At 40.6% G+C, this 10098-nt stretch overlaps 1 pseudogene; it reads right to left on the bottom strand.

Annotated features, from left to right (window-relative positions):
• Positions 1-244: 244 nt before the first annotated feature.
• LOC109267672 (keratin, type II cytoskeletal 8-like) lies at positions 245-7981 on the bottom strand (annotated as a pseudogene).
• Positions 7982-10098: the final 2117 nt, after the last annotated feature.

The following is a 10098-nucleotide window of genomic DNA, read 5'->3' as shown; positions in this document are numbered from 1 at the left end:
TTAATTTCTTTTAAAAAATTTTTTTTAATGTTTATTTATTTTTGAGAATGAATTGGCTTTTAGTTGGGGGCATTGGCAAGAGGGGGTACCCAGGGCAATAGACTCCCCACAAGTGGAGGCTGAAGGCTGAGGCTGAGCCCCAGGTGGATCTCCTTTTCCCAACACACCTCTGCATACCTCCTTCCCCCCAAAGCTCTATGGCACGTCCAGGAACAGGGAGGATGGGAGGGACCACAGTGACTATTCACCTGGACAAAATATCAGATGACTCGGATACCGGCTTCCCATCGTGGGTCTCTATCTTCTTCACAGCCACAGCCTGGAAGGAGCTGACACAGCTGAAGGAACTGGAGACCCTGCCAGGGCCGGACTGGAAGGAGCTCGGTCTATAGGTGAGTCCAGGGCTCATGAGGCCCCAGTAGGCTGAGCTCAGCCCGCCTCAGTAGCCGCTAGTCTGGTCGTAGTATGAACCCTCATGTTCTTCCCAGACTCCAGCAGGGTCTCCTCACCGGCCAGCAGCTTGCAACAGGTGACGATCTTGATGTCCAGGGCCAGCTTGATGTTCATGAACTCCTGGCACTGGCACGGCTGCCCGGCCAGGTCCTGCTTGGCTCAGTGCAGGGCTCCAATTTGGCCAGCTTGGCATTGGCATCCTTGAACCATCACGGTGCTCCTCATCGGTGATGACTGCTTCCGGGGAAGCCCTCAGATCCTTGAGGCCTTCCACGTCAGCCTGGAGTTGACGGATATTTTCGTTCATCTCGGAAATCTCTGTCCTCGTGCAGTGAAGGTCGTGTCCGTTTGTCCCAGCCACCGTCTGCAGCTCCCCACTCTTGACCTGGGGCATGGTCTCAGCTTCAGCTGCAATTGTTTTTATGATATTTCAGTATGCTGGGTTATTTCAATACAAATATTTTAAGAATCAGAATATTTATCACAAATATCAATGAGCAAATATTAAAGAAAAAGAAAAAAAAAAACTTCTCCAAAGCTGAAAACAAAGGTTCATCCCCACCTTGCACCAGTTCTAACAGTAGATTGATGTTATTAAACCAGTTATGATGGATATTTAATAGGCCTGCGCCAAAATGTACTGCATTTAGAATATATTGTTGGATCTGGTTGCCAGGAGTTTTAGAGTTTATTTTCATATTTGTTCATGAGTGTTATTATACTGTAATTATCTTATTTCAAACTGTCTTTTTAGTTTGCGGCATAAATGCTTTTGCTAGCTTTATAAAATGACAGGAGCATGATTTCTCTTTTTCAGCTATCCAGAAGGACTTGTAAAATATTGGAATTACTTTTACCTTAAATGATTGATAAAACTCAGTGATGAGGTCATCTAAGCTGTATGTGTGTGTTTGATTACTACTACAATTTCTTTAATTGTCATAGGCTTATCATATTCAGGTTTTTTATTTCTTTTTTATGTGTTTCTGAAGGTGTTTTTTTAAGTAGATATGTGTCTGTTATATCTCCATGTTCAAATGCTGGCATAATTTGTTTCTATTCTTTTTTTTTTATTTCTGACTTACTTGTTCTTCTCTGTCTCTGTCTCTCTCTTTGTCTCTCTGTCTCTTATCTCATAAAAAGTACTATTATCTTATAAATTCACCTGAATTTCCTATGTTGAAAAGATATATAAGGATAATATTAGTCAACATGTTTTCATTTTGTAGAAAGTTGTGAGAAAATGGGATAAAGAATAAAATTTGAGAATAAAAGGTAGATGAAAAACTCATATAAATTGTTAATCCTGTAAATAGACAAATAGATGATAGATTAGATAGATAAATAGATAAATAAAATTTTAAGTGTAACAAACTTGAAGTTAGAGTAATGTAGTTATAAGCTACTTTAAATCAGAATTTTTTGACAACTAGCTTTACTTACTAAAATGATTACGTACATTTATGTGGAATTCACTCCTGTATCATAAAAACTTTAGCAAAGATAAATACATTTTTAAATAAATCCTATTATTAATCTTTGAAGTTTATCTTTCCATATATTAAGTTGGAGATACTTTCATTTAGGTAAAAATAGATATTTCCACCAGCTTCTCAGTAGGAATAGACCTAGGGCTAGAATAAGGACTCCGTGTTACCTGATGATCAGGAATGTGCTTGAATTCCACTGGGTCATGAAGATCATTTTAACTCTTCTGGGGATTGGCTTTGTTTTCTTTTAACTTCTTTATTTTTATGACTAGCAGAAATCAGGAGGAGTAAAGAGGGTGAAAAACATGACTTTCTGTTTAGCATCAGTTAATCATTCAAAATCATTTTGTTCCATTTTCTTAAGGCAATGAGAAGCCTGAAACAAATGTAATGTTTTCCACCAAGCTACATTTATTGAGTAGTTGAAATGATTGACAGCTCAAAAAAAACTCCTTTCAAAAATAGTAATTAACAGCAGCAACCCTTCCAAACAGACTATCTTCTGTCAACAAGCATCACAAAAAGGCATCCCAAACTTGAAATGATGGTGGCAGGTAAGCAAGATATGTAAGCCAGAGCAAGCAAGGCACTTTAGCTCTCAAATTTTAGTGAGGGAGAAAACACATTTTGAGATTTCCTTGAGAAATAGCAAAGCCTTAAAAGAAAATGTTATTAAAAGAAAATTTAGAGATGATTCTCAATATATATGAGATGGCTTTGCTCAAAATACTGTATTCTATCTTATCGAATTATTTCAAAAGAAATAATGAGAAAAGTTTCCTTTTGTCTGAAGACTTTGTCCCCATGTTATTGGCTTTCCTTATTCTTACCCTTCTTTTTCTTTGGGATTGGCCAAATATCTGTTGCCTGGAAGGGTCTATTTTACTAAGGTTTTCATCATTTTGTTTTTCAATATACTGTCGTATGGATAAAACTGTCTTATTTCCATGTGGCCCTTACAATCATTAGAATTTAGGAAACATTTTTTTTGTGTGTGTGTTAAAAAAAGTGCTTTCTCTTTCTATTAGGACAACTTGTTACTGAGCTGAATGCTTACCCTTTGAAAATACAAGTTAAACTGGTCTTCATTTACAAGGCTGTTTAAATGATGCATGGCATTACATATTGGAGTTTGTGGTGAGAATTAATTGCATGCCTCTAAATATGTGATTGCTTTATCGTTTTCACTCCTGTAAAAATGAGATGTTGATTTTTACCAAATTTCCCTTGATATTAAATCTTTAGCATAAATGAATATAATTGCTTCTCATCTAATAGAGCCAACTCTATAATACCCAAGATACCCTTTGGTGTTAAAATAATGCGATCTAGTGAACTTGGCCTAACACCTCTTTTCTTCAGTAAACTATGACAAATTTAAGTTTTGGTGTAAGTAGGCTGTTTCAATTTCTTTCTCTTCTTTCAGTATTTTGCTGTAGTTGCTGAATAGTTTCTTAGCAAGGGAAGAAAAAGGATTAACTTGACTAAAACCCAGTTAAAATGCAAATGAAATGAATTTCTGGGCAATAAAGCATGCATTAAGCTGGAACTCTAATGAACATAATAGTAAAAAATCCCCGGAATATTTTATGCACCTCTATCTATTTCATCTTTATGCTCATCTAGATGTAAGTCTTCTGATAATTTTAGAGGTTTTGCATTTCTGCTTGCCACAAACATGATTAACAGCTTTATTACTCCGTTTTCTCCAGAGAGGGCTTCAAACCTACTTAATTTCACTCTCTTGAAACCAAATCACGAAGCCCAAAAAGATTTTTATCTGATTTCTAAGATTTATGCTTATTTCATAGGGATTACTGAAGTTCAATATTCATGGCCGCATGTAATATAAAATGGCTAAGTACAGTTAGGAGGCTTTGGTATTTGTTTTGCAATGAAATATTTAAAACAAAACAGATTCAATGTTTGTGTTATAGCGGTGTGTTAATTATTAGGTTAGAGATAAGAGGGAATGGTTTCTTCACAGAAATAGAGATACGAGTTTCTCTTATCAGCCTGAAGATAGAGGATAGCCTATCCAGGAGGACTGGAGAGGAGAGCCATTTTGGTGATGGATTTTGCTGAGTCAGGTATCCCTTTTGTTGAGCTAAGCCAGTGTTTAAGCCAATGTAACTGGGTCATTTCTTTTACCTTGTTAGACCTATTCACATTTTGCTCAACAGCATTTTAAAAATTCAGAGGGTTTTAATATATTATCCTGTAAAATAATTGTATAATCTATTATTATAATAGATCATAAAAGAGTATGGTCATTATAGAGTAAGTACTATTCCAGAATCATAAAATGTTAATAAGTGTTCAAGGTCAAGAAAATATAGGGTAGGTTGAGAGTTAAGTCTATAGAAGCTGGTACATTATGAGTTGAAATAGCTGCAAAAGATTCATGAAGTCTATTCTATGCCAAGAACAGTATCCCTGAAACTAATTTAAATGATTAGTTTTACTTTTTTCATGTTCATCCGTTAGAAAGCATATGGTATAGCCTCAATGATTATAGCAATAAAAAAGGACCATTTGCTAGTCATGGCAATGTTGTGACTATGAGATGTAAAGTCAAATATAACAAAAGCAAAGCAGTCTTAAAAACTAAAAGCCATGGAAACGCATTATTTAGTGCACAATATGCTTTTGATATTGGAAGAAGATATTTCGGCCATAACTATATGTTGGTACATATACACACACTCACGTACACACACACACACACACACTCACACACACATACATGCGTATAATTAGGAGGGGCAAATGAGTTATTGAGTAGGTGGCCCTATCTACTTATCCTAGTTGATAGACTATCTTTGGACTCTTTTTTTCCCTAAAAGCCAGAATATTAACTTTGCCAACTACTCTGTGAATGAAAGATCCTTCATCACGTATATGCTCTGTCCTCCAGGAAATACAAAGTGCAGTGCTGCCTGGTGACTCAGAAAGCACTTTAAATAGCTGAGGAAATGTAACGCTTTTACTGTCTTATTTAAATTATTCTTTCTACAGTTAAAATTGAGCTGTTATTCTATCATAAAATATGTACCTATATACTCATTTACATTCATAGAGTCGTGGAGTTCTTAATCTTAGCTTCCCTGAAACAATTAATTCCATTCCAGTCATGCTCTGGGTATCGCTCCTTCCTGCCGTCCCTATCTGGTTCCACCTCTGCATTCTTTTCGAGTTCTTTCCTATTATTAAAGAGAATAGACATAACATGAATATGCACTTACTGTGCTTATCTGAGGCAACAGTGCTTTGTCTCCATGAAGTGTTTCTTTTCCTAATTTGTAATGCAGTGTTTCTCCATTATGGTAATCCACTATTTCAGTCATTAGTGGCGGTGGTTGACAGTCTACATTCTTGGAGAACTGTGTAGATGGATTATTGGCTCTGACCCAAGAAGGTTAAGTCACTTGTCTAAACACCACCGTTATCATTTGGCTGTCCAACACGTTGCCCTCTCACATCCATGCATGTATACCATCGCCCCCGATTTGTTAGAAAACTTCTACCCTTCATTCAGGAAGATACTCTTCTAGTAAACTTTCAATCAAGGTGTCCGCAACATGGCTGCTATCACGTTCCTCTGTGATCAATCAGGGATGAGCACATGATCGGGCAGCCTGAACAAACCCATCCTGGCAACTATTCTACTACAAAGAGAAGGGATAATTTTATTTTCGTTTTGATGTAATTTATTGGTATAATTCTACATCAGAGTGAGAGGTCTTTGTTTTCATACTTTTGTTTGTTCTTTTTTTTTTTTTTTTGAAAAATACCATAAAACACACTGCTGGTTTGAAAGCTCCTAGGAAATTTCCCAGGTATAATGTGAAACAGGCACTGTATTCAGAGGGCACGGAGAGACTGAAGAAAGAGGTAGGCTCCTACATGTGGGTAGGTAGCAGGTTTACCCAGCAAGGCAACTTACATATGTGACTTGTCTTGGGTGGCAGCAAGATGAGTGGATTTCTGCACCTGACTTCCAAATCTTAAAAGTTTATATAGAAGTCTTAACTGGATTCAGTCACATATGCTGTCCATATGGCCTTCCTATCACATTACTATCTCAAGGCCATGTCTGTGGAGCACTTTTCTGGGGGCAAGGAAGGCAAGCATAACTCACATTCCAAGGATAAGGACAGGGGTGGGTGGTCCCCAGTTGCTCTGGGCCAGCTCCAGGGTCAAATGGCTGCCATTTCCCCTTAATCTTCTTCAACAATCCACCTTCCCACTCCCTTGTGACTGGCTCCTAAAATTCCACCAGCTCCCTTTTCTAAAATGCACCCTGAGTGGTCAGCAAGGGGTTTCGTTAGCGTGGAGGTAGCTATCTGGCTGCATTGGAGGCAGATGCTACAGCAGTTATACAGGCACACGCAAAAGAAAACACAGATCAAGACAATGATTTCCAAAAGTAGTGACAGCGCCTTCAACCAAGACCCGGCATCTGAACCACTGATTTATTCTAGTTCCCTGGGCTGGGGGTGGCATCAGTCATGGCATTTACCTGTGTCTTTATGTGATTTAAAAAAAATTATACATTAACAGGCTCATCATGTATAAACACACAACATTCTGTTAGGATGATGGCATGGGTGTCTTTTTGTGAGCCCATCCCGTTTTGGAGGACAGCTTTTCTCGTTAGAAACATTTCAGTGTTCAACAAGGACAGACTTTGTTGGCTATTACTCAAGGCTTGATGAGTAAATTTGGTAAGGATTCCTGTCTGTGCTCTATCATCCTCTAAACAAATGGAGGAAACAAAGATGATGGCCAGATGTCATACCAGTGAAACACAGAATGTGCCTACCTGGCTCTAAGGAGAAAGTTTGGCAGCTGTTCTTACTATGGGGCAAATTCACCTTTGTGCCTAGGAAAAAACCAGAGTGTGATGGACCAGCCACCCAGGTGGAAGCCACATTTTGTGCCGCATAATAATTGGATTCCATTTAGTGCTACCTAATAAATACCTAGGCAGTGTAACCAGTCAGTGCCAAATCAGTCGCTCTCCCTTAATGTGACAGAATGATGCACAGTTTCAGTGGTACCTGGTATCCCATCCCATGTTTCTGGTACAATTGGGCTGAATCTGTTGAGAGGGATTTTTCTGTTCCCAACATAGGAATACCCAGGTGCCCAAATATCCATGACATGGAATCAGCCATTCCCAAACATGAGTATAGCCACTCATGGCTCCAAGGGTGTATTTCCAGCACCTTGTTGACCAGCAGTTTGGTGGACTGTCTTTATAGTTTGTCTGGCAGAAAAACAACACTCATGCCCAGTATTATTAATACTATGTCCTACAGGCTATGTTTCTAGATCATTATTGGTAATATCAGATGAACTAAGAGTACTAGTCCTGGTTTATTCTTTAATGTACAGCTTAAGGGCCTTCCGGTCCCTTAACTAGAGAGGCGATGCCCACCATGGCAATCCTGAGGAGCTGTAGAGAAGCAACAGTTGCCCACATACCCAGCAGGTCGATAGATCTCTTTATTGGGCATATGAGTGGACCCACTGTGAAAAGGTATTTCCATCAGGAGGTGGGACATCACAGGAACAGCCAAAGTCTAAGGCCAGAAAGACACATTTGATTGAATCTTATATGGGAAACTCTTCCCCTTCTATAAGAATTACACTCATGGCCTGATTTTTAGAGATAATGTGGCTGGCTGCAGCTTTAGGAATTGGACCCAGTTGTTCATACCAACAATGTTGGCCGGTGGGAGGCAGCACTGTCAGGCATGAAGAGATGGACTGGGGGCAGGATATGCCAGACCGGTACCCCACCTTCTCCTCTCTTTAGATGGTGCATATTTTATTTCAAGTATAGTGTGTTTCAACAGGTCTGGCTTGCGGCAGGATAAAAACATGCCAGTGGGGACTGAGTAGCTCTCTCCAGGGGTTGAGAGTAACTCACCCAACCAGTCGGGACATCCCATTGCAAATGCCAGTCGACAATTCCTTTTCCAGGTGTGATGAGATTTGATGTTCTCGGCAGCGTAGCAGTGTGGATTCATGGTGAGGATTGAGACGGTGGCTGTTCCCTGTGTCTCCCATACCTTTATGATGCTATGTGCTTCCAAGGGTCCCCAGTTTGGCACAGGGGGCAAACAGGCCCTACTAGTTCATCATTCAAATGTAGTAAAGCCTAGGACAGTACTTTTGTCCACCTGGCCAAGGTGGCTTTACCAGTTAACGATTTAATTTTCTTCTTTAATATTCCATTCTTCCTTTCTACCGGCCCTGCTGCTAGTGGGTTATACGAGAGATAGAACCGCCTCCATGTCATGCTGTTTTACCTAGTCTTGACCTTTGAAATGTGATTCCTAATCACTATTTATTTTACGAAGGCTATCCATATACAGTACTCAGTTTCTTTAATCCCCTAATGGTAGCAGGTAGTTTGCGTAGTGGCAGGGGAAACCTCAGGGTACGTCAGATGTAGTGTCCACACCGGCCGAGGATTATTCAGAAACCTCACTCAGAGGGAAGGGACCAATATAATCACTTTGCCAATACCTCACCAGCTGGGAACTCTGATGAACAGCCCCAGGTTTTTTTGGCAGTTGCCTCGGGCATTGTTTAGAATACACAGTACGTGCTCTTACTGCACTAACCAAGTCACTGTACTTCAAGGGCGATCCAACATCTTTGGCAATATGCCATCTCATGTGGGCACTGTGATGGCTACTCTTTCTATCCGTCCAATCTGCTATATCTAGTTAAAGGTCAGTAGACAGAGCTTATACTTGAGCTAAGGATCAGCTTCCTAATAAACAGGGGATGTCCAGTGCATTATGAGCTGGGACATGAAAAACAATGAGGACTACCTTAGTCTCTTGCAGATGGACCCATACGTCTTTCCACATATCTTGCCCCAACGAATGATCATCCACTCCTCAGCTTTCTATTTTCTAAGCCTGATGGCTAATCCTTTTAGAACAGCCTAACTCTCGGTGTATAAGGTGAACAGCCAGGCATTATGAGTGATCACCGGCCAGACTGCTCTGAGCTCAGCCGTTTGGCTGCTGCACTGGCTGCTATATGAGAGGCTCTACATAAAGAAGTACTGTGCACACTGCTAGAAACTGTTGCTCTATCAGGGCCTAGGGTTTCTGCTCCCTTCCGGAGCTGAGACCAAAGTCCCAGGGGCACTCTCCCCTTTCGTTGTTTCTGCCACTGTGCCCAACCTATACTTTCTGGAGTCACAGAAACATCTAACTCAAATGGCATCCTTGCCTAGGATGTGTCCAGAGCTTTAATCTATTCGATTAGTATTTTTCCCTTCTCTGAGCTGGTTTCCTGTGCTGATCCTCAGTCCTATATGTGCCCTTTCTTTGCAAGGTGGCATAGGGATGTGGGCACTATACCAGGTGGGCATTACAATTCTCCCAAGTTTGAAAATCCCTACAAAGGCTTGCACTTATTTCACATTCTTAGGGGTTGGACTGGCTTGCACTTTATCAGTCACAGCTTCTGGGACAAACAGAAGTTCTTGGTAGTGTCTGGGCCTTGAATTTTCTGTGGGCTCACTGACCATCCTCTCCCTTTCAGATGTTCCGGGAAAGCCTGAAAGGTATCCTGTGGCATAAGCCATTCTTTACATGTTAAACATTATATTGTCAGTGTAATGGGTCCACATTTTACTGATGTGGGGACAGAGAACAGAGATAGGTGTCAGGCTGCCACCTCGTGACATATGGTGGAGCTATGCAGGTAACCTTGGGGGAACACCTGAAAGGCTCACTGTTGCTCTCCCATGTGAAGACAAATTGATCTTGTGACTCAGTGCATAATGGAAAAGACATTTGTTGAGTCCAGCACAACATGGTTCACTCCTGGGACCATGACCAACATAGCCAAGATGGTGGCAATGTCAGACGAGGCCACATAGATGCTGGGGAGTGGAATTACCTTGCTTAGTTCCTGGTAGTCCTCTGTCATCCACCATGAGCTTCCTGGGTCTTTTTAACCATCCAGACCAGGTTGTTGCAGTTCTTGGACAGTTCCCCTTGTCTCCTTATATGTCCCCCAGGCCCTTTATATTATTTGACAGGGTTACTGGGTTCCAGTTGGTTCTCCCCCTCAGCCCTGGCTTTATTACTCTAACCCGCAGGTGCAGTTCACCAACAGA

Source organism: Panthera pardus, unplaced genomic scaffold, assembly GCF_024362965.1.
Source record: "Panthera pardus isolate Hobbes unplaced genomic scaffold, ASM2436296v1 HiC_scaffold_2, whole genome shotgun sequence".
Taxonomy (NCBI): Eukaryota; Metazoa; Chordata; class Mammalia; order Carnivora; family Felidae; genus Panthera; species Panthera pardus.
Note: the sequence above shows the minus strand (reverse complement) of the source record. Positions and strands in the feature narration are given on the sequence as shown.